General features: G+C 48.8%; 1 protein-coding gene and 1 pseudogene across 2 annotated transcripts in view; both read left to right on the top strand.

The window, feature by feature from the left end:
- Nucleotides 1-20165, top strand: part of CHST11 (carbohydrate sulfotransferase 11) — a 310143-nt gene that overhangs the window by 100506 nt on the left and 189472 nt on the right. The window lies entirely within an intron of this gene.
- LOC141585077 (ATP synthase F(0) complex subunit C1, mitochondrial pseudogene) overlaps nucleotides 1-20165 on the top strand; it is a 60479-nt pseudogene extending 40314 nt beyond the window's left edge.

Genomic DNA, 20165 nt, shown 5'->3' with positions numbered 1-20165 from the left:
GTGACCAATGTTGTTGCATTAGTTCAATCTCATACTGCTATAAAGAACTACCTGAGACTGGGTAATTTATGAAGAAGAGAAGTTCCACAGAAAGCATGGCTGGGAGGCCTTAGGAAACTTACAATCATGGCAGAAGGTGAAGGGCAAGCAAGCAAATCTTCACATGATGAAGCAGGGGAGAGAGATAGAGAGAGAGAGAGAGAGAGAGAGAGAGAGAGAATGAGAATGAGGGGGAGGAAGCCACACCCTTAAACCATCAGATCTTGTGAGAACTCACCATCATAAGAACAGCACGGTGAAAATCTGTCCCCATGATCCAATCACCCTCCAATGTTAGATCCCGCCCCTGACATTGGGAATTACAATTCAGCATGAGATTTGAGTGGGGACACAGTCAAACCGTATCAGCTGCATAACAAATTGTCACAAATCTAGCAGCTTAAAACAACACATATTTATGATCTCACAGTTTTTGTGGACCAGAAGTACAAGCACAGCTTAGATGGGTCCTCTGCCTTACCATCTCTCTCAGGCCTTAGTGAGGGTGTCAGCCACGGCTGGGGTCTCATCAGAAGGCTTGACTGGGGAAGGATCCATTGCCAAGATCATATGATTGCTGGCAGGATTTGGTTCTTGCCATGTGGGTGTCTCTGGGCAGCTCACAGCAAGGCAGCTTACTTCATCAAAGCCATTGAGAGAGAGTGATGGTACAAAGGAAGTTATAATCTGATATAATGTAATCGTGGACGCAATATATCCTCGCCTCTGCTGTATTCTATTATTTAGAAGTAAATTAGGCTAGCTTATGCTCGAGGGGGAAGGAGCATTACACAGGCTGTGAATACCAGGATTTGGGGGTCACCTTAGAGTCTTTCTACCATAGATAACAAGAGGGGACCAAGGGTTTGAGAGGAGGGGCAATCCAGGCAGAGGGAAGAGCATGTGCCAAGGCCCAGAGACAGGGGTGCCATGTCCTAGAGAGGAAATGCCCATCTTAATGGGCCTGGCTGACCAGTGATTGGCAAAGTGACTGGAGATGAGGGCAGACTGGGAGCAAGAATGCGTGGGCTCTGGTGCTGGCATCACTGTTCCTGGTGATGATTCAGGGTATGTTCCTTGGTCTGGGCTTCCATTTCCTCTGCTGCATAAAGCAAGAGGCATGTCCTGGAACAGGCATTTTCACCCTGGGTACCAGGGAACCTGAGGTCCCTCAGAGAAATCTCAGGGGCCGCTGGGGAGGATGGAGGAGGAGTAAGCATCCCCTGCCTCTCTGCCAGAGCAGCTCTGCTTCAATCTATGCAATACTGAGATTCCTGCTTAAGATATTCTTTTAACAGAAGCTTCCATGACTTAAAAACCGGTGAAAACGCCAGCACTAGCTGCCCTCAGAGAGCCCTCCTATGCTGACTCCATGCGGCTGGCTCTGTTATGGTTTGGGCCAGGACCAAAACCTCCGACCCCGAGCCAGTCAACCAGTGATGCTGCTTTCCCCATCCAGAATCAGGAAAAAGAGGGACTCGAGGTCGCAGCAGGGTTCGTGGGGAGGGATGTTACTGAGTTAGTGGAAAACCCGGTTTCTGAGCTTGTGATCTCAGCTGTTTCATCCGTCCGCTCACTCAGGTGTTCATTTGTTCTTTTCCTCACTCAATGCTGTGTTAGGCAAATGGCAGTCAGTGTTAATGCGGGACTTTATCAAGTTCCCCTCGAAAATGTCTTGTCAATGCCAAGCTTGTGAAAGCCAAGCTTCTGATTCCAGCCACATCGGCGGGAGGCAGCGGTCGAGCTTGTGCACACCATGTGGCTTGCTCTCTGGAGGGAGGGCACCATGTCAGGGTGAGTGTCTCTCTTCTCCTGGAGAACCCAGGGAAGACAGTGTCTGTGGGAATGGTGGGCAGAATGGGGACTGAAGATGCGTAGGGGAAGGACGCGTTGACCCAGAGAAGGGGGAAATATAATTTTGTAATAGGGATTTTACTTTTTATATTTGTGGGTTAAGTTTGTCATCTGGAGAGACCCGAGAAGATATTTCATTCATTTTCTAGACAGGAGGCACACACCTCTCCTTTTGCCTCTTTCTCCCTCATTTCCTGTCTTCCTCTCTGCACATTTTTAACTTTATAAAAGACGCTGTTCTGTGTAGGGCTCAGAGCAACAGCTGGTTCTTTCTGGTTTGGGAACTGATTGTCACTACCCAGCTGTGGGATCTTGGACAAGCAGCGTGGCCACCCTGAATGCAGGGGGCCAGGATAGGGGTTGGGCCCCACCATTTCAAAGCCCTTCATGGCCCTGCCTGGGAGGCTGGGTTCTGACTGACTGCTGTGTCCGGAAGCATTAAAATTCATTGTCTTCCCTGCAGCCAACTCTAGGCTCCATTAAACAGCTGGTCCCCGAGGCAGATGGAGCTGGCAAGGGGCCTGTCCTTAAAAGCAACAGGTTGTGTGTTGCCAGCCGTACAAAGGCAGCCTTGGGGAGTCCAGCCCCTGCTGCTGTCTGGGCAGAGTGCAGGTGGATGAGAAAGGAAGATGCCTGTCTCACTGGAAGGGAGACAGAGGGATTACCGACAGGCGGCGGGAGGACAGCTCTCCCGAATCAGACCCTGGAACACTTGGCCCAGGCAGCTCCAGTGTATGTATACGTTAGTTACATATATTGTCTCTAACATCTAAGATACTGTGAGGCCCCATTTTCCAGAGGAGAAACTGAGGCTCTGAGACTTCAGGAGACTTCTTCCAGGTGGTTCAGCCGGCTCCCAGCTAAGAGATTATAAGAGAGATACAAGAAAAGGAAGAGTATGATGCTGGAATTTGACAGGGTGGGTGTATTAGGTTGGGAAGGCAGACATACATATTCCCATGATCATAAAGTGGGTTGCTTGAAACAGAAATTTGTCCTCTAATGGTTCTGAAGGCTGGAAGTCTGGGATCAAGGCTTGGCTGGAGGCCCTGAAGAAGAATCTTTCCCGTCTCTCGCCTGGCTTCTGCGGTCGTTGGCAGCCCTTGGTCTCCAGTCTCTGCCTCTACCTTCGCCTGACATCTGCCCTGTGTGTCTGTCTTCACACTGTCTTCCTTCCATGTGTAATTACAGTAATCCCAGCACTTTGGGAGGCCGAGGTAGGCGGCTCATAAGGTCAGGAGTTCAAGACCAGCCTGGCCAACATGGTGAAACCCCATCTCTACTAAAAATACAAAAATTACAGGTGGTGGCGTGCACCTGTAGTCCCAGCTACTTGGGAGGCTGAGGCAGGAGAATCGCTTGAAGGCAGAGCTAAGATTGCACCATTGCATTTCAGCCTGGGTGACAGAATAAGACTCTGTTTAAAAGAAAAAAAAGATTTCCCTCTTCTTATAAGGACACTAGTCATTGGATTAGGGCTCACACTACTCCAGTATGGCCTCATCTTAACTTGAAATTTGCAGAGACCCTTTTTCCAAATAAGCTCACATGCACTGACACTGGTTGGCAGGCCTCGATCTCGAAGGGAGAGAGTGGGAGAGGAGGAAACGTTTGTTGAGTGAATTGAAGGAGTCTGTGGTGAGGGAGGGTGGATTGGCCCTAGGAGGAGCAAGAGCACAGTAGGAGGGAAGGAGGTGGGGAGAGAGGTGAGGGAACCTGTTCACTCCATCTCACGGACCCAGATTCTTCTCCCAGGGAAACGGGGGAACTGAATGAATCCTGAAGCATCCCCAGGTTTCTGTGATTTTCAGTGTGGGCTGCTGCAATCAGAGAAGCCTTCGTGGGGGTGGAGGTCTGACTTGGGGGAAGGAAGTGTAAAGGCAGGAAAGCAGGGGGTGCATTTCAGGGGTAGGGACAGCCTGTAGAGAGGCCCAGAGCTGGAGCCGAGGGCAGTGCCATCCAGGGCCAGCCAGGACCAGCTCTGCCGAGCTGAGGACCTTTTCCAGCTGCGGCAGCAGCGACTATTGTCCAGTTGTGATGTGCAGTTTCTCCCCCTCGTCAATATTTCAGCCTCAGCTTTTGCAAAGCACCCCTTCTGCCTCTTTGCCCCCCTGCCCCAGCAGCCTCCGTGAATAAAGGGAAGAGCTGATGCCGTCCCGGCTGGTGGGTATGCCAGGGACAGAGCGGGACCTTGTGAAGCCTTCGCGCCTGTCTGTGACTTGAGACGGGGGAGGCTTCTTGAGCCCCCAACCCTCTGCCTGGCTGTCTCCTAGCCTCCTTCTCTGCACCTGTCTGAATGATTTGTTTTAAGGAAGAGCTGGGGAGGGGGCTTGACGTTTCCTTATTCTCTGAATGAAGTTCATCTGAATTGTACCAATTCCTGCAAATTGGAGGCTCCCATGTCTGTGCCCCCTCCCCTCCTCAAGTGTACAGAATTAATTCTGTTGCGCTGTGTCATTTTCTTTAGCAGAAATTCTGTCTCTCTCTCCCTTTCTTTTTGAGACCAGTTTCACTCCGTTGCCCAGGCTGGAGTGCAGTGGCACGATCTTGGGTCACTGCAACCTCCACCTCCTGGGTTCATTCGGTTCTCCTGCCTCAGCCTCCCAAGTAGCTGGGACTACAGGTGCGTGCCACCACGCCCAGCTAATTTTTGTAATTTTTGGTAGAGACAGGGTTTCGCTATGTTGGCCAGGCTGGTCTTGAACTCCTGACTTCAAGCGATCTGCCCGCCTCGGCCTCCCGAAGTGCTGGGATTACAGGCTTGAACCACTGTGACCGGCTTCGAGATTTTTAATTCTAAGTCCTCGGGTACCAGGAGCATCTCTAATAGAGACTTTTCAAAAAATGATTTTAGGTTTCTATGTGGGTGACTGCTTCCTAAGCAGGTAAGTCACAAACCCATCTTAAGAGCAGGGCTACATTCTCCAGTGAGGTGGGTGGAGCCTGCCCTGGAGGGCGGTGGAGCAGGCTTCTGAGGCAGGGCTGTGTCTTAAAAGGCTGTGTTCCCACCGAGAGGGCAGGGCTGTGGTTCCTGGATCTCAATCAATGTGGCGGGAACAGGGACGGTGTTTTTTCTTCGGTGCTTCCGGAACACCATGGATACTCTCCTAGCACTTCTGGACTTGGGCACATCTCTCTGTATCACCTTTCCAAGCTATAAACTCAAGGACAGGGATTGTTATTTTGTTTTTGTTTTTCAGAGCCTAGCACAGTACTTGGCATGTAGTAAACGTTCCACAAATGAATTCATCCACTCACTTCTCAAATACTTACTGAGTACCTTCTATGTGCCAGGCTTCCTTCCAGGACTAAGGAGAAAGCATTAAAGGAAACCAAGTCCCTACCCTCATAGAGCTCCATTCTGGTGGGGAAGACAGACTATCAGCAAGTGAACACGGCTGGGCGACGTGGCTCACGCCTGTAATCCTAGCACTTTGGGAGGCTGAGGCAGTTAGATCACCTGAGATCAGGAGTCGAAATTATGCCTGTAATCCTTACACGGGAACACAACCGTGTAAGACACAGCCCTGCCTCAGAAGCCTACTCCACCACCCTCCAGTGGAGAATGCAGCCCTGCTCTTAAGATGGGTTTGTGACTCACCTGCATAGGAGGCAGTCACCCACATAGAAACCTAAAATCACTTGTGAAAAGTCTCAATTAGAGATGCTCCTGCTGCCCGAGGACTTAGAATTAAAAAGACAAAAATTAGCCAGGCGTGACAGCGGGTGCCTGTAATCACAGCTACTCTGCAGGTGGAGGCAGGAGAATTGTTTGAACCTGGGAGGCAGAGGTTGCAGTGAGCTGAGATTGTGCCATTGCACTGCAGCCTGGTGACAACAGTGGAACTCTGTCTCAAAAAAAAAAAAAAAAAAAAAAGAAAAATTGTGCCTGTGATCCCAGAACTTTGGGAGGCCAAGGTGGGCAGATCATGAGGTCAGGAGTTCGAGACCATCCTGGCCAACATGGTGAAACCCTGGTTCTACTAAAAATAGAAAAAGCAGCTGGGTGTGGTCACGCATGCCTGTAATCCCAGCTACTCAGGAGGCTGAGTCAGGAGAATTGCTTGAATGTGGGAGGTAGAGATTTCGGTAAGCCGAGATCACACCACTGCACTCCAGCCTGGAGACAGAAGGAGACTCTATCTTGAAAAGAGAAAATTAAAATGAAATAACTGAACACATGCATGGTAAATGACATGATTTGGGGTAGTGAAGAATGCCGTTTCCTGCAGGGCTAGGAAACTAGAAGAAGCGGGAAAGCCATAGGCTGGTGCAAAAATGATTGTGGTTTTTACCATTTAAAAGCAATGGAGAAAACCGTAATTACTTTTGTACCAACCTAGTATTTTGGAAGGTACCATTGAGGAAGGCTTCCCTGAAGAGGTGGCTTTTGAGCAGAGATTTAAGGGATGGAAAGGGGTGAGCCATGGTAAGTTCTAAGGGAAGAGGGAATTTTTGTTTGCGGCAGAAGGAAGACCAGGGCCAAAAGCTCAGAGGTGGGGATGAGCTGGGCGTGTTAGTGAAATGATGAGGCTGGACTGGAGTGGGAGAGGCAGGCCAGGGTTAGGTTATATAGGGTCTTAATGGTCAAGGGGTGTTTAATTGATTACCATCCAGGTTAGTATCGACCAGACACACATCAAAGGCCTGCAGGAAACAAAATTACTATTGAAAAAAGATAAGGCAGTTGTATTAACATTATTCTCTTCAACCCTGTTTACAGTTTTCCTTCTGCTGGTAGATAGAGAGACATTGCTTTGTAGTTAATCTCGGAACTCAACATGACAGAGCAGCGGAAAGGTTTGGCTGAGCCGCAGGAGCACTCACGGTACCTTCTAGGAATTCAGTCTTAGATGGGGTGAATTTGATTTGTGCTGTTCAAGCTCAAAAAATACGGATTGGCGCCAGGAAGCATCTTGAGAGAGAGTTGGGAAGGGATGGTCACGTGCCAGCAGGCGGCATCGGTACTTTCTGGAACATGATATTTAGGCAGCAGAAAGGGCACAAGACTTGAATTTGAAAGATAAGGGTTCTAGTTCCAGTTATCCCACTTATGGAGCGATCTCGGATTAGTCATTTAACCTCTCCAAGCTTAGTTTCTGCAGCTGATGTCCTTGTTCTGTTTCTCCATAACGAATCTGAAAACTCTTTGGAAACTGTCCTGCTGCATCCTCCGTTACAAACCCATCTGTGAGACTGTGGGCTCCTTGAGGATGGGGGCTTCATGTTATGCATTCTTCTGTTTCTTGGAATTAGCAGAACTCCAAGGTGCTCACTGGATTTACTGAGAATCAAATTCTGCCGTGACATTGCTGTGATCAGCCATGTCTCCTGGGGACACAGTCTGCAACAGAAGTGTCACAGAAGCTGGGACAAGAGCGTTCAAATCGAAGCCAAAATTCTAACTCAGTCACTTAGAGGGGTTTGGCTTGGACTGGTCACTTAGCTTCCTTGCGGTACTTTTTCCCATCTGCGAGATAAGTAAGGTAATTTGACCAACCTCTTATGCTACTTGTGAGAGTCAGATGAAGAAACATGAGTGTATTAGGTTGTAAGACTGACTGCTGTTCCGTGGCACCCAAATAGCAACGGCTTACAGAAGATGGAAGTTCGTCTCTCACAAAACAGTCCTGACATGGCCTGAGCTGGCGACGCCATGGCATTGGAAGCCCAGACCTGTCACATCCTGTTGTTCTGCCCCTGCACCGAGTGTTGACCTTATCCCTGTAGCCCAAGATGGCCCTCTACTACGTTCTTATTCCATGCAGTGGGAAGGGGAGCAGGGACAAAGGGTGTGTTCGTATCCCATTGGTCAGAACTGGGCCATGTGGCGTATTTGCTGAAAGGGGTTTTTAGCGGGTCTTTATTCTAGGCGTCCCCAAACTTTTTACACAGGGGGCCAGTTGACTGTCCCTCAGACCGTTGGAGGGCTGCCACATACTGTGCTCCTCTCACTGACCACCAATGAAAGAGGTGCCCCTTCCTGAAGTGCGGCGGGTTGTGGGGGGCGGATAAATGGCCTCAGGGGGCTGCATGCGGCCCGCGGGCCGTAGTTTGGGGACGCCTGTAGGACGCCAGCATGCCTGACTGACGTTTTAACACTGAAGGAAGGCAAGACCCGGTTTTGGGGAACAAGTGAAGTCTCTGCCACAGCAAAATAAATGAGAATTCTGAACCTGGAAGTGGGAATGATTCAGGGCTCACCCACAGCTTGAATTGGACATGATTTGATTCTGCTGGAGTCTCACTGAAAACGCCCCGTGTTCTCTTTATTATTATTGTCACTCAATGCTTGCTCTGTGCGAGCCACTGTGCTCAGAGCTTCCTATGTGCTACTTCCAGTTAATCCTCACAACGGTCTTATTGCGTAGGTTCCATTGTGAGGTCCATTTTTGAGATAGGAAGACTGAGGCTTAGAGAAGTCAGAGGAGGAATTAGAACTTGGAAATGTTGGACTCCAGAGCTCGGACCCTCAATACTCCTGCTCAGGCTTCTGGTTCCAATCTGGTGTTTCTGCTCTGGACAGATCTGGTCCCTTTTCGCCCCCACCTTCCTGGCTGGGCCTCATTTCCAGGAATGCCACCGACACAGAGGGGACACTTGTGCTCTGGTTGGTGTTGTTCCTAGCAGTGCTGTCATCCGCCCAGAGTGGAATGGATTCGCAGAAATATGGGTCATGACTGAAAAGGCCGCGCGTGCTGGTAGGAGAGGGCTCAGGTCCCACAGAGGTCGAGTGAGCAGAGCTAGGAAAACCAGCTCTAGGTGGACAGAGGTGATTTGGGAATTAGCATTTTGAAGGATTTAGACTTCCTGCTGCCTTCAAGGGTCACCTGCAGCACTGTAAACACAGAGATGAGGCCATCTGCCCCGTGGACCTGAGTTACTCTGTTAGGAAAAGCATAGAGCCCGAAGTAGCGGTCAGAACTTTGCTTGGGCCTTCCAGAGGCTTCCCTAGCCCAGAACAAAACTCAAAAGTCTCCTCAGGCTAAAGTGACTGCCCTTTGTCCTATTTGCAGATTGGTTTGGTTCAGTGTGTTCACAATTCGGCACCCATTTCTCAATGATCTCAAAATCATTATCCAATGAAAGGTTATTGTATCTTGGTTTAGTTGCAGGATTTTAGAGCAAGGAGGCTTAGGCATTATTAATCCAATCCTTATCTCACAGAGGGCCAGAAAGCCTGCCTGCCTGGCACGGTCCTATTGCTACGTTGAGTTAGGGCTGAGTTTTTGGGTGCCCCACCTGAGCATGAGGGACAGGATTTTGTGAATTCTCATCTAGGCAACAGAGGTGGCAATTCATGATGACTGGGCATTTGTCTGCCTCTTGGCACCTTCTCAGAGCACACTATGGAATAAATGGGCATTTTTGATTCTCTGCTGTGTTGGCTTACCATTTTGGTGCCTCACTTTTCCCCATCTGTGAAATGGGCATGACAGTAATAGAACACCTCATAGAGGGTTGCTGTGAAGTCTATATGTGTGTGTATATATATATACACACACACACACACACACACATATATATGTGTGTGTATATATATATATATATATACATATACACTTTTTTTTTTTTAAGGTGTAGTCTTGGTCTGTTGCCCAGGCTGGAGTGCAGTGGCATGATCTCAGCTCACTGCAGCTTCCCGTCCCCCCCAAGCTCAAGTGATTCTTGTGTCTCAGGCCAGATTACAGGCACCTGCCACTAAGCCCTGCTAACTTTTGTATTTTTAGTAGAGATAGGGTTTTGCCATGTTGGCCAGGCTGGTCTCAAAGTCCTGACCTCAAGTAATCCGCCTGCCTCAGCCTCCCTCCGTGCAGGGATTACAGGTGTGAGCCACTGTGCCCGGCCGTTGTTGATTTGATAGCATATGCTGTGCTGAGACCATGTCCAGCATGAAGGAAACACTCAAAGCAGTCGTTGGGATCACTTCCATGACAGCCTTTTTCACTCTTGCTCATGGGACTGCGTGCTCCTAAGAAAGCTTGGGGATCTTTGTCTTTCCCATTCATCTTTGTATTTCCTAGGTCACACCATCCATCATCTTAGAGACTTTTTTGTTTGCCTTGACTATCTCCAATACTACATGCATGAATTCTCCAATTCATAATAGCCTTTTCCTCCATAAGGTTAATTTTAGCTTGTTTAGTAGCCTTACAGAACATGACCTTTTCCATGATAAATTGGCAGGAAATAAACCCACCCGTCTTCCATGGAGCAGCCTGGTGAGACGCTGGGGATTGGTGTTCTTGTTCTGGATCTGGTGGGAGTAGTTGTGGATGTTTGCTCTCAGTGGTTTTCAGCACCCACATAAGGGGCTCCCTAGGGTCGTGTGGGTCGGGAGGGGCTTGAGGTAGGCTCTGCTTGGCTCCGGAATGGGTCAGGTGGGGAACGTTTCTCGGTTTCTCATAGGTGCTCAGGTATCATTTGACTCCACAGCCTGCTCTTGGTTACCCTCTATGTAAGTGGTTCTGGGGGGCTGGCACTGCTAAGGTGTGGCTGGAATATGTTTCCGGGACAGTTAATTGAAATCTATGTGGAGACGCTGAGGAGCATCGAGGATCAGGTAGACTGTCTCTGCCCCCAGGAGCTCTAACAGGACCCTGTTTCCCGCTAGTATTCCCCCTTCCTGCAGCTCCGAGGATGAGGACCCCTCTCCAACTGAGTGGGCTGAGACCTGAGTTTCCCAGGTGGGTCTCATCTGTGTGTCTTCATAGTTCAGCAAACACCTGAGGTTTCCTTTTGGAGCCGGCCCACTGGGGCATTACAGAAGCGCAGACACACTCCAGAGTCCAAATACTTGGGTGTGGATCTCGCTCTGCCACTCTGTGGCTCCTAATGTGGGGCAGTGCTGGAGCCACATGTGGAATAAATGTATGTTGAATGAATGACGATTAGTGTGTTGCCTTGGACAAGTCATCTCATCTCTCCATCCCTCAGCTTCTTAACTTTAGAGATCATATTGTCCACCTCATGGTGCTCTTGAAAGAATTAAATGAGATAGTGCCTCTGAAGCCGGAATCACAGTGCTCAAGGTTTACTGGGTGCGCAAAAAATGTCACCGCTGGTGTTATGATATTATTCCTGTGGACCCTGACTGTAAGGCTCTTGGAGCCTAGTTTCCTCCCAATATTAAGCCTCATTAATCTTACCTTTTTCCCCCCAAGTCTGCCTAGGTGTGGGATTGTCCAAGATGTGAGTGGATGATCCTTTGCCAATGTATTTTTATCAGTCCATTTTCATACTGCTATGAAGAATACTCAAGACTGGATAATTGGTAAAGAGGTTAAATGGACTCACAGTTCCACGTGGCTGGGGAGGCCTCACAATCATGGTGGAGGGTGAAGGAGGAGCAAAGGCACGTCTTACATGGTGGCAGGCAAGAGAGTGTGTGCAGGGGAACTACCCTTTATGAAACCATTGGATCTCTTGAGACTTACTATCACGAGAACAACACAGGAAAAATGCACCCCATGATTCAATTACCTCCCACCGGGTCCTTTCCATGACATATGAGGATTATGGGAGCTATAATTCAAGATGAGATTTGGGTGGGGACACAACCAAACCATAACAGTATTATTTTCCCCCCAATAAGGTAATTTACCTTTCACATCTAGGGGTGACTTCAGTGGTGGGGACTCAGGACTCTTTGGTGGTGAATGGTGGTAGGAGGAGAAACCACATGTAGATGTCTTTGAACTCCCATCCTGGGTGGGACTCTCAGGACCACCTGGGCAGCCTCCATGTTTTCTAGGACACTTTTTTTTTTTTTTTTTTTTTTGAGACAAGATCTTGTTCTGTCTCCCAGGCTGGAGTGCAGTGGCATGATCTCAGCTTTCTACAACCTCTGCCTCCCAGGTTCAAGTGATTCTCCTGCCTCCCGAGGAGCTCAGACTACAGGTGCATGCCACCATGCCAGGCTTATTTCTGTATTTGTAGTAGAGGCAGGGTTTCACCATGTTGACCAGGCTGGTCTTGAACTCCTGACCTCAGTGATTTGCCCACCTCAGCCTCCCCAAGTGTTGGGATTATAGGCAGGAGCCAACACGCCCAGCGTCTAGGACTTTTGTAAATTCTCTATCTGAGTATTAACCCATGGCTCAGGAAGCACCCAGCAGCAAGATGCTCTGTCACCAGTAGTTGAGGAGTCTGCAGACAGTGGGGCAGGGAGTGAGAGGTGGAATAAATGCACCAGGATAAGGAGACCCAGGGTAATTGTGCAGCTCTGGCATTGCCAGCATAGTTGTTAGGAAACTTGGGCTAATTAGGGTACTCTGTTGTTCTGCTCAGCAGGCCCTTGAAATTGGACAGGCTGCTGGCTCACCTCTTAGAGAGAAAGGAACACAGTGTACCATTTTCTCCCTGTGCTTGCTGTGGGGAAATGGCAGTGGTTGCTGGGAAGTTGGGACAGAAAGCGTAGGCTTGTGCTTACCGCGTTTCTCGGGAAAGCAGGGATGGCCTGTGTGGAAACCACATTCTCATTTCTTCGTGCCTCCCCTCTGGCCTCCATTCCTAGGGCTGTCAGCGTTCTAGATTCTCTGGACACACTCAGCCCTCTGGAGTATTGTCCAGTCAGCATGACTGTGGCGTGCAAAGAACAAAGGCTTGGAAGTCATTCTCTGGCTGTGTGATGTTCATGAGAGTTAACTTGATGACTCTGTGCCTCGATGTCACCACTCTAATGGGAATCTAGAATATTCCTCACTGAGAGGTTTTGAGGCTTCATGGTCCCCCATAAGTTACTTCTTTCTGTGTTCTCTCCTCTAAGTCCTATCTCAAAATCTATGCCAGTCCTTATTGTCGCTTGTGTGAATTTCTCCCCTCTCTGTTCTTTCTTCTAAACTGTGTCCAGGGGTTGGGGGTGGGTGGTCTGCCTACAAAATGAAAGCTGCTTATAATGGAAATGATTTTAGACTCTCACAGAAGTTACTGTGATTCAACAGCTGAGCAGAAACGCTTGGTTTCTCATGCTGGGAGACTCTCCGTCCCCACTGGTCCTGGCAGAGGAGCAACTCTGTGACTTTCACTTGAGGACCTGTGGGGTGCACTCTCGGGGACTGTGAGGGTGGGTTCTGGAGGGATCTTCTCAACACAGACAGCATTGTTCCCCTTTTTGCAGCAGAGGGACTCCTTTGGACCCATAAATGTGGCCTTTACAACTCAGTGCTCAGAATGTTTGAAAGAATAGGGCTTTAGAGAGTCTAAATTACCCTCTGTTTGGGAAATTACCAACACCCGCAGGTACATACACCTCCCATGTTCCCCTAGTGTGACCACAGCAGACATCACTAATGGATCCCAGCACCTTTCTCTGCGCTGAACGTGAATGGAACCTTAGAATCCTTTCCCCATAGCGCCTGAGCCTGAGAAAAGGTATACTTTTATAGTTCTAGAAATTGAGACCCAGAGACTTAAGTGTCTACCATAAGGCAGGCTTCTGGTAAGGTGAGTGAATATAAATATATATACACACACATGTGTATGTACACACAAACCTACATATATAAAGTTTACGTTGGCAAGTTTCGCAGATCGTTCCTGATGGAACACCCCCTGTCCAATACCTTTAAATCCGAGGTTCTCCATCAGGACCAATTTTCAAAACTTGCTGCTGTCCCTAAAGAATGGAGTGTACTATCACACTGATAAAACATCAGAGTCGTTACGCTTGCCAAGTTCGAGCTGCAGGAATATTTGGGAAAATCAGCTGCATGGGTCAGACGGGCCACGTCACCTGGAGCAGGCAGAATGATCTGAGACGGAGGATGACTGACAAGTTGGAACATTTTTTCTAGGCAGGGAGGTGAAGTTACAAAATATCTGCCCACTTCAATCCCATCTGGCAGAAAATGCGATCCTTTCCTAGAGGGTAGAGAAAACTTTGTTTGAAATGATCAGTTTCTGTTTGGGTAGAAAGGTGCTCCCTGGGAGGATGTTTTATGGCGCTTATGTCATTGTCCCTCTCTCCCTGCCTCTTCCTTTATTTCCTTCTGTCCTTTCAGATCTGGGTCCCTCCTCCAGGAATCCTCCCTTCTGCCGTCTGCCCAAAGTGCCTCTAGTTTCATTCCTGTTAAACACTTCATTCTGTCTCCAGTGAGAGCCTCCCCACTCTACCTAGCAAGAGCTCTCCTGTGAATTTTTTCCTGTGTGCCTAACAATGCTGAGCAAGGATCCAGGGCCACCAGCTCCATGAGCTGTGTGCAAAGTTTAGACCAGGCGTCCCCAAACTTTTTACACAGGGGGCCAGTTCACTGTCCCTCAGACTGTTGGAGGGCCGCCACATACTGTGCTCCTCCCACTGACCACCAACGAAAGAGGTGCCCCTTCCTGAAGTGTGGCGGGGGGCCGCATGCGGCCCACGGGCCATAGTTTGGGGACGCCTGGTTTAGAGGCTGCTATGGTCTGAACTTTTGTGTCCCCCCCACAAATTCAAGTGTTGAAACCTAATCCCAAATGCAGTAGTATTTGGGGGGTGATTAGGTCTTGAGAGCTCTACCTTCATGAATGGAATTAGTGCCCTTGTAAAATAGGCCTGAGGGAGCTCTTCACCCACTCTGCTATGTGAAGACACAGAAGGCACCAGTATTCGGTGCTTTGCCAGACACCAGATCTGCTGTTGCTTTGATCTTGGACTTCCCAGCCTCCAGAACCGTGAGCAGTACATTTCTATTTATACATTCCTTCGCCTGAGATATTTTGTTATAGCAGTAGGAGCAGACTAAGACAGATACCAAGCTTGTCTGTGCATTTGTGGCTCTTGGGGTCAGGTGAGCCTGGGGGAAGGACTTGTATGTGTGTTGTTTCTCTATGCCAGGGGTCAGAGGTTGGGCTGGGTCCCACAATCTGGGCTGCTGTTTAGCGTGGCGTCTTCCTGTCTTCTGGCCTTGTGAATGGCCTGGCATTGCCTGGTGAGAGGAGTCGGCTCTCCTCTCTGCTACAGTGTGTTGCTGCTGCCCCGCTGTCCAGCAGCTGCCGTTGCCATGGAACAGCCAGAGGTGTTGTGCCAGCGGCAGCAGCTCCTCTGTCTGCCCCCTTAGCCCTCAGCCCTGCCATGGGATGGGGACAGAGGAGACTGCGGCAGCAAGGGTGGCCGATTTTAATCAATTTCGGCTTGGTACACATTCACTGATGAGCTGTAAGTCAGCAGCTTCCAGCAGAGCTGAGATGGGAAGAGAATGGCTGGCTGCCTAGCTGCTTCCTGGGACTTTGAATGGCATCTTGACATTTTACAAATATGATCATGGGAGCTGCTGATAGGACCGCCCCTAGAGATACAATGACAGCAGCAACTGTCATACTCTGCTGTTATCTATTATGTGGCTTGCATTTATCAACTCACCTAAACCTGGAGACAATATTATCTCTATTTTACAGATAAGGAAGCTAAAGCTCAGAGAGGTTAAGTAACTTGACCAAGGTAACACAGTGAAAAAGAGGCAGAACTGGCATCCAATCCCAGGCAACATGGCTTTATAGTTCATTCTGTTAACCACTATTTTATACTGTCTCTCTGTTTCTAAACTAAAAGTTAAAACCTACCATTGGGGATCTTTAAAATAAAAGTAGGTAATTAGCTCTTTAAGACAGTGTGTATATATAGACATTTATTAAATATTTACTGAATAAAGTGCTTAAGACTATGCCAGGTCCTCTTCTAGGTGCTCTCATGTATTAGTCATTAATCCCCACAGCACTTCTGAGAGGTAAGTATTATGATTTTCATCCCCATTTTGCAGAGGAGAAAACTGAGGCATGGAGAGGGTTAGTATCCAGGGTCACAGAGCCAGGGTGTGACGGGGTCAGGACTGGCTCTAGATTCCACACACAAGTAAAACGACTAGCCTATGAAACAAAATTTGACAAACTTCTCGACTTGGTTATTCTGGCGGAAGAAATTCTAGGGATAGAGCACCCTCCTGGAGTTACCGTCTTAGTTACTAGAGCTCAGTTTGTGAGACCCACGTAGCTTTCCAGAACATTTTCTATTCTGAGTAAAAAAATGCACACAACAAAAACAACCAGATGCATTTGTTCAAAGGAGCGATTCTCAGGATTTGTGGGCAGTTCACTGAGAGACTGGAGTCCCTTACAATCTCAGTTTTCTGTACTGAGCAGTTAGCTTCAGAACTTAGGGGAAGAGCTCAGAGGATGTCTGAGTCCATTTTGTGTCTTCAGCATACAGCTATGGTTGAGTACATCATAGCTGTTGGGCACAGCAAACCTACTGGTTTGTTCAGAAACAGAATTGTTATGCCTGGGATAAGAACGTAATGAAGTAGGGAGATTCCAAGCTAGGAATTTGGGGCCCAGATTCTAGGGGAAGCCTCCGGGGTTCTCAGGCTGCCCCTTCTCCATTGATCCAGTTTATGGAGCCACAGGGGAATAGGTCCTGGTATTGCAGGTGATGGTGGTATTGGGGCGGCACCGTTGATCACACTGCACCAGGAGCCTCCAACCCTGGGCTTTTCCTTTTGAGGTTCAGTGCAGGTTCTTGATTCTGCTTCATAATCTTACTTTACAGTTGGAGGAAGACGACAGGTTGCGAAAGGAACTTCCTTTGCATGTGGTCAGAGCGCTGAGTCTGCAGAATTCCTAAATTCTGATAGAAACAGAGAGCGGTCTTGATGTATCTGATAACCTACGAAGCCAACACGTCCTGGGGTTTGATCTCTCCAGCAGTGTTAGAGGAGTCCGAAGCGAGCATCTGTAAGCTCGACTGTGATCTAGCCCTTCTGGGAGGAGCTGTATCAAACCAGCGACTGCCCTCCCCGCGCCCCCTCCACTCCTAAAGCCTTCCGTTTCACAAGCGCCAGGCTTGGGTACTTGTTTCTCTCCACCCACACCCTGTTTATTCCTCTCTGCCTCACCTTCTTTGTTATTGTTCTTGTATCTGAGGAAGTCGACTCATTTTAACATTTCGCAAGCTTCCCCCTCCCACTAGTAGGTATGTGAGCAGCTGTGGATTTTACCATCTGCAAAGCTTCCACGCTCCGGCAGACCCTCTTTCTACCTTTGAGGCACTGCGCAGACCACCCAAGCCACGTGCCTTCTCTGTGTGTCCCATCTATGCCTCTCTCTGACATCAGGAATCAAGCTTACTGGGGATGAGCACAGCAGGACCTCAGAAAGAAGCCTACTTCTTTCCTTCCTGCAAGAAAATGTGCGAGGCATTTAGTATTAGGGATACAGAAGTGAATACACAAGGTTCCTGCCTTCAAGCAACTGGGAGATTTAGAAGGAGTAGCAACAGTATTAACCATTGCCACCATGTATTGAGTTTCAGGATAGGCAAGCTACTGTGCTTTTCTTTTCTTTTTTCTTTTTTCTTTTTTTTTTTTTTTGTGACAGAGCCTTGCTCTGTCCCCCAGGCTGAATATAGTGGCGTGATCTTGGCTCATTGCATCCTCCACCTCCCGGGTGCAAGTGATTCTCCTGCCTCAGCTTCCCGAGTAGCTGGGATTAGAGGTGCCTGCCACCGCGCCCAGCTAATTTTCATATTTTTAGTAGAGACAGGGTTTCACCATGTTGACCAGTCTGGTCTCAAACTCTTGGCCTCAGATGATCCACCTGCCTCAGCCTCCCAAAATGCTGGGATTACAGGCATGTACCACTGCACCCAGCCCATTGTGCTTTTCCTGAATGATGTAATTTCGTAATTCTCAAAACCAGCCTGGAGATTAGGAATTCTTGTTTTCATCTTAGAAATGAGAAAATTGGCAGAGAGGATAGGTTAATGGGCTGAGCTCACATAGCTAGCAGGAGGTGGTAGTTTGTCTTTGGAGGATAAACAGTGTATATGTGTATATATATATTTTTTGAGACAGAGTTTCTCTCTTGTTGCCCAGGCTGGCGTGTAATGGCACGATCTTGGCTCACTGCAGCCTCCACCTCCCAGGTTAAAGTGATTCTCCTGTCTCAGCCTCCCAAATAGCTGGGACTACAGGCACGAACCACCATGCCTGGCTAATTTTGCATTTTTAGTAGAGACGGGATTTCTCCTTGTTGGTCAGGCTGTGCTTGAACTCCCAGCTTCAGGTGATCTGCCCACCTTGGCCTCCCAAAGTGCTGGGATTACAAGTGTGAGCCTCTGTGCCAGGTGGCAAACAATGTTACTAAGAACAACGTTGACTGAATGCCTCTATTGTCCCACGGATCAGTGCTTGTACCCACAGGCTTTCCATCTCCTGAAGTGCTGTGGACACTTTGGTCAGAGAGGGTCCTGGCTTGTGAGGATCATCACACAGGAGGAAGTGGCAGCTCAGGGCTGATGCTGAAGTGTGTCTGATTCCAGACCTTTCTGGCTCCTAACCCCTGGACTGTATCACCTCTCGTCAACACAGTTCAAGATGTGTTATCCAACCCAGCCACTTGGTAGAGTAAAAAAAGGAGCTATTAAAAATGAGTGTAGAGGCCGGGTGCGGTGGCTCACACCTGTAATCCCAGCACTTTGGGAGGCCAAGTCGGGTGGATCATTTGAGGTCATGAGTTCAAGACCAGCCTGGCCAACATGGTGAAACCCCATCTCTACTAAAAATACAAAGAAATGAGCCATTGAGGTGGCATGGACCTATAATCCCAGCTACTCAGAAGGCTGAACCACAAGAATCGCAGAGGTTGCAGTGAGTCGAGATTGCACTTGTTGCCCAGGCTGGGTGACAGAGTGAGACCCTGTCTCAAAAAAAAAGAGGTCTCTGCCTGGGGAATAGAGGGACTTAACACTGTAAATAAAAGTGTTGGCGTCTTCAAAATTCATTCTTGTCCTCTGTAGTTGGAGAGCAACGCTTGTGCACACACGCTACCCACCCACCCTGTGATTACAAAGAGTCAGAGGGCCACCGTGATCTGTGATCACAGGGTGGGTGCGTGCGGCATGCATGCCCAACCTTTGTTCTTTAAAACAGAAGTGTGAGAAAGGTTCTCTCTTCTGCCTGTTCCCTCCCAAGTACAGTGTATCCACGTCAACATGCTCACAGGCGTGATGGTGGTTAACGTTGATCAAGTGCTCGCTGTGCTTCTCATTGGCAGGAGCGCTGTTCTTGCCTGAGCCTACTGTGTCCTCGAAGGAACCCTATGAACTAAGGACTGTTTTATTCTGACTTTGTGGAAGATGTGGAAGCTGAGCTCCGGGGAGGTGAAACCTAAACAGCCCAAGGTCACATGCTTGGGAGAGCAGGAGCTGGATCCTGACATAGTAGGCCTAGGGGAAGTCAGGGTAGGTAGTTAACGGTCCCATTGTGCAGAGGGGAAGACTGAGGTGCAGTGATGGAAAATATATGGTGGAGGGCTGGGCCTAGAATCTGGGAGTTCTGGTTCGGGGTGATTGTCCCGTAGAATGGGAAAGGTGGCAGAACCTTATATACAAGTCAGTTACTTGTCCAAGGGCTTAGTCAGGAGCCTCCTTGAACTTGGAGAAGAGCAACAGGCATCCGAACTGGAGAGCAGGAGCTGAGAGCAACTCCATGGCTGTAACCGCTGGTCATTTCCAAAGCCCGTGGGAAGGTTGCCTTTGGTCATGACCCACCTGCATTCAGCCAGGGCCTTTAATTCATTCCCAGATCCTTAGCAGTCACCCAGAACACATTTAAAAGTGTAGATTTTTGGGCTGAGGTAGGCCTATTGAATCAGGATCTGGATTTTAGGATCCCGGGGTCTGCACTGACACCACCCCAGGCTGCCCGGAGGAGTATTCATGGTGGAGAATCCCTAGACCTCGGTCCTAAGACTCCAGAGGGGTGGAAATGACTGTGGATTCAGTCTAAGGCTTAAACAAAGACCATGGTCATGCAGGGCCAGGAGAAAGGTTATTAATTATCATCAGCCCCAGACACTTTGGGGACATGCTGGAAACATCTGCCTGACTGAGTGGTGGTTTTGCACCAGTATGATTCGTGTATCTGAGGGCTGCGGCCCTTCATGTTTTTTTTTTTCTTTTTTTTTTTGTATTAAAAAAATGGTGGGCCAGTCGCAGTGGCTCATGCCTATAATCCCAGCACTTTGGGAGGCTAAGACGGGTGAATCATGAGGTCAAGAGTTTAAGACCAGTCTAACCAACATAGTGAAACTCCGTCTCTACTAAAAGGGCAAAAACATTAGCCAGGCGTGTGGCATGCGCCTGTAGTCCCAGCTACTTGGGAGGCTGAGGCAGGGGAATTGCTTGAATCAGGGAGATAGAGGTTGCAGTGAGCCGAGATCACGCCACGCACTCCAGCCTGGGTGACAGAGCGAAACACCGTCTCAAAAAAAAAAAAAAAAAAGATATACGTAACATAAAA

The sequence above is a fragment of the Saimiri boliviensis genome, chromosome 7 (assembly GCF_048565385.1).
Source record: "Saimiri boliviensis isolate mSaiBol1 chromosome 7, mSaiBol1.pri, whole genome shotgun sequence".
In the NCBI taxonomy this organism is placed as follows: Eukaryota; Metazoa; Chordata; class Mammalia; order Primates; family Cebidae; genus Saimiri; species Saimiri boliviensis.
This window is presented reverse-complemented; position numbering and strand designations above follow the sequence as displayed.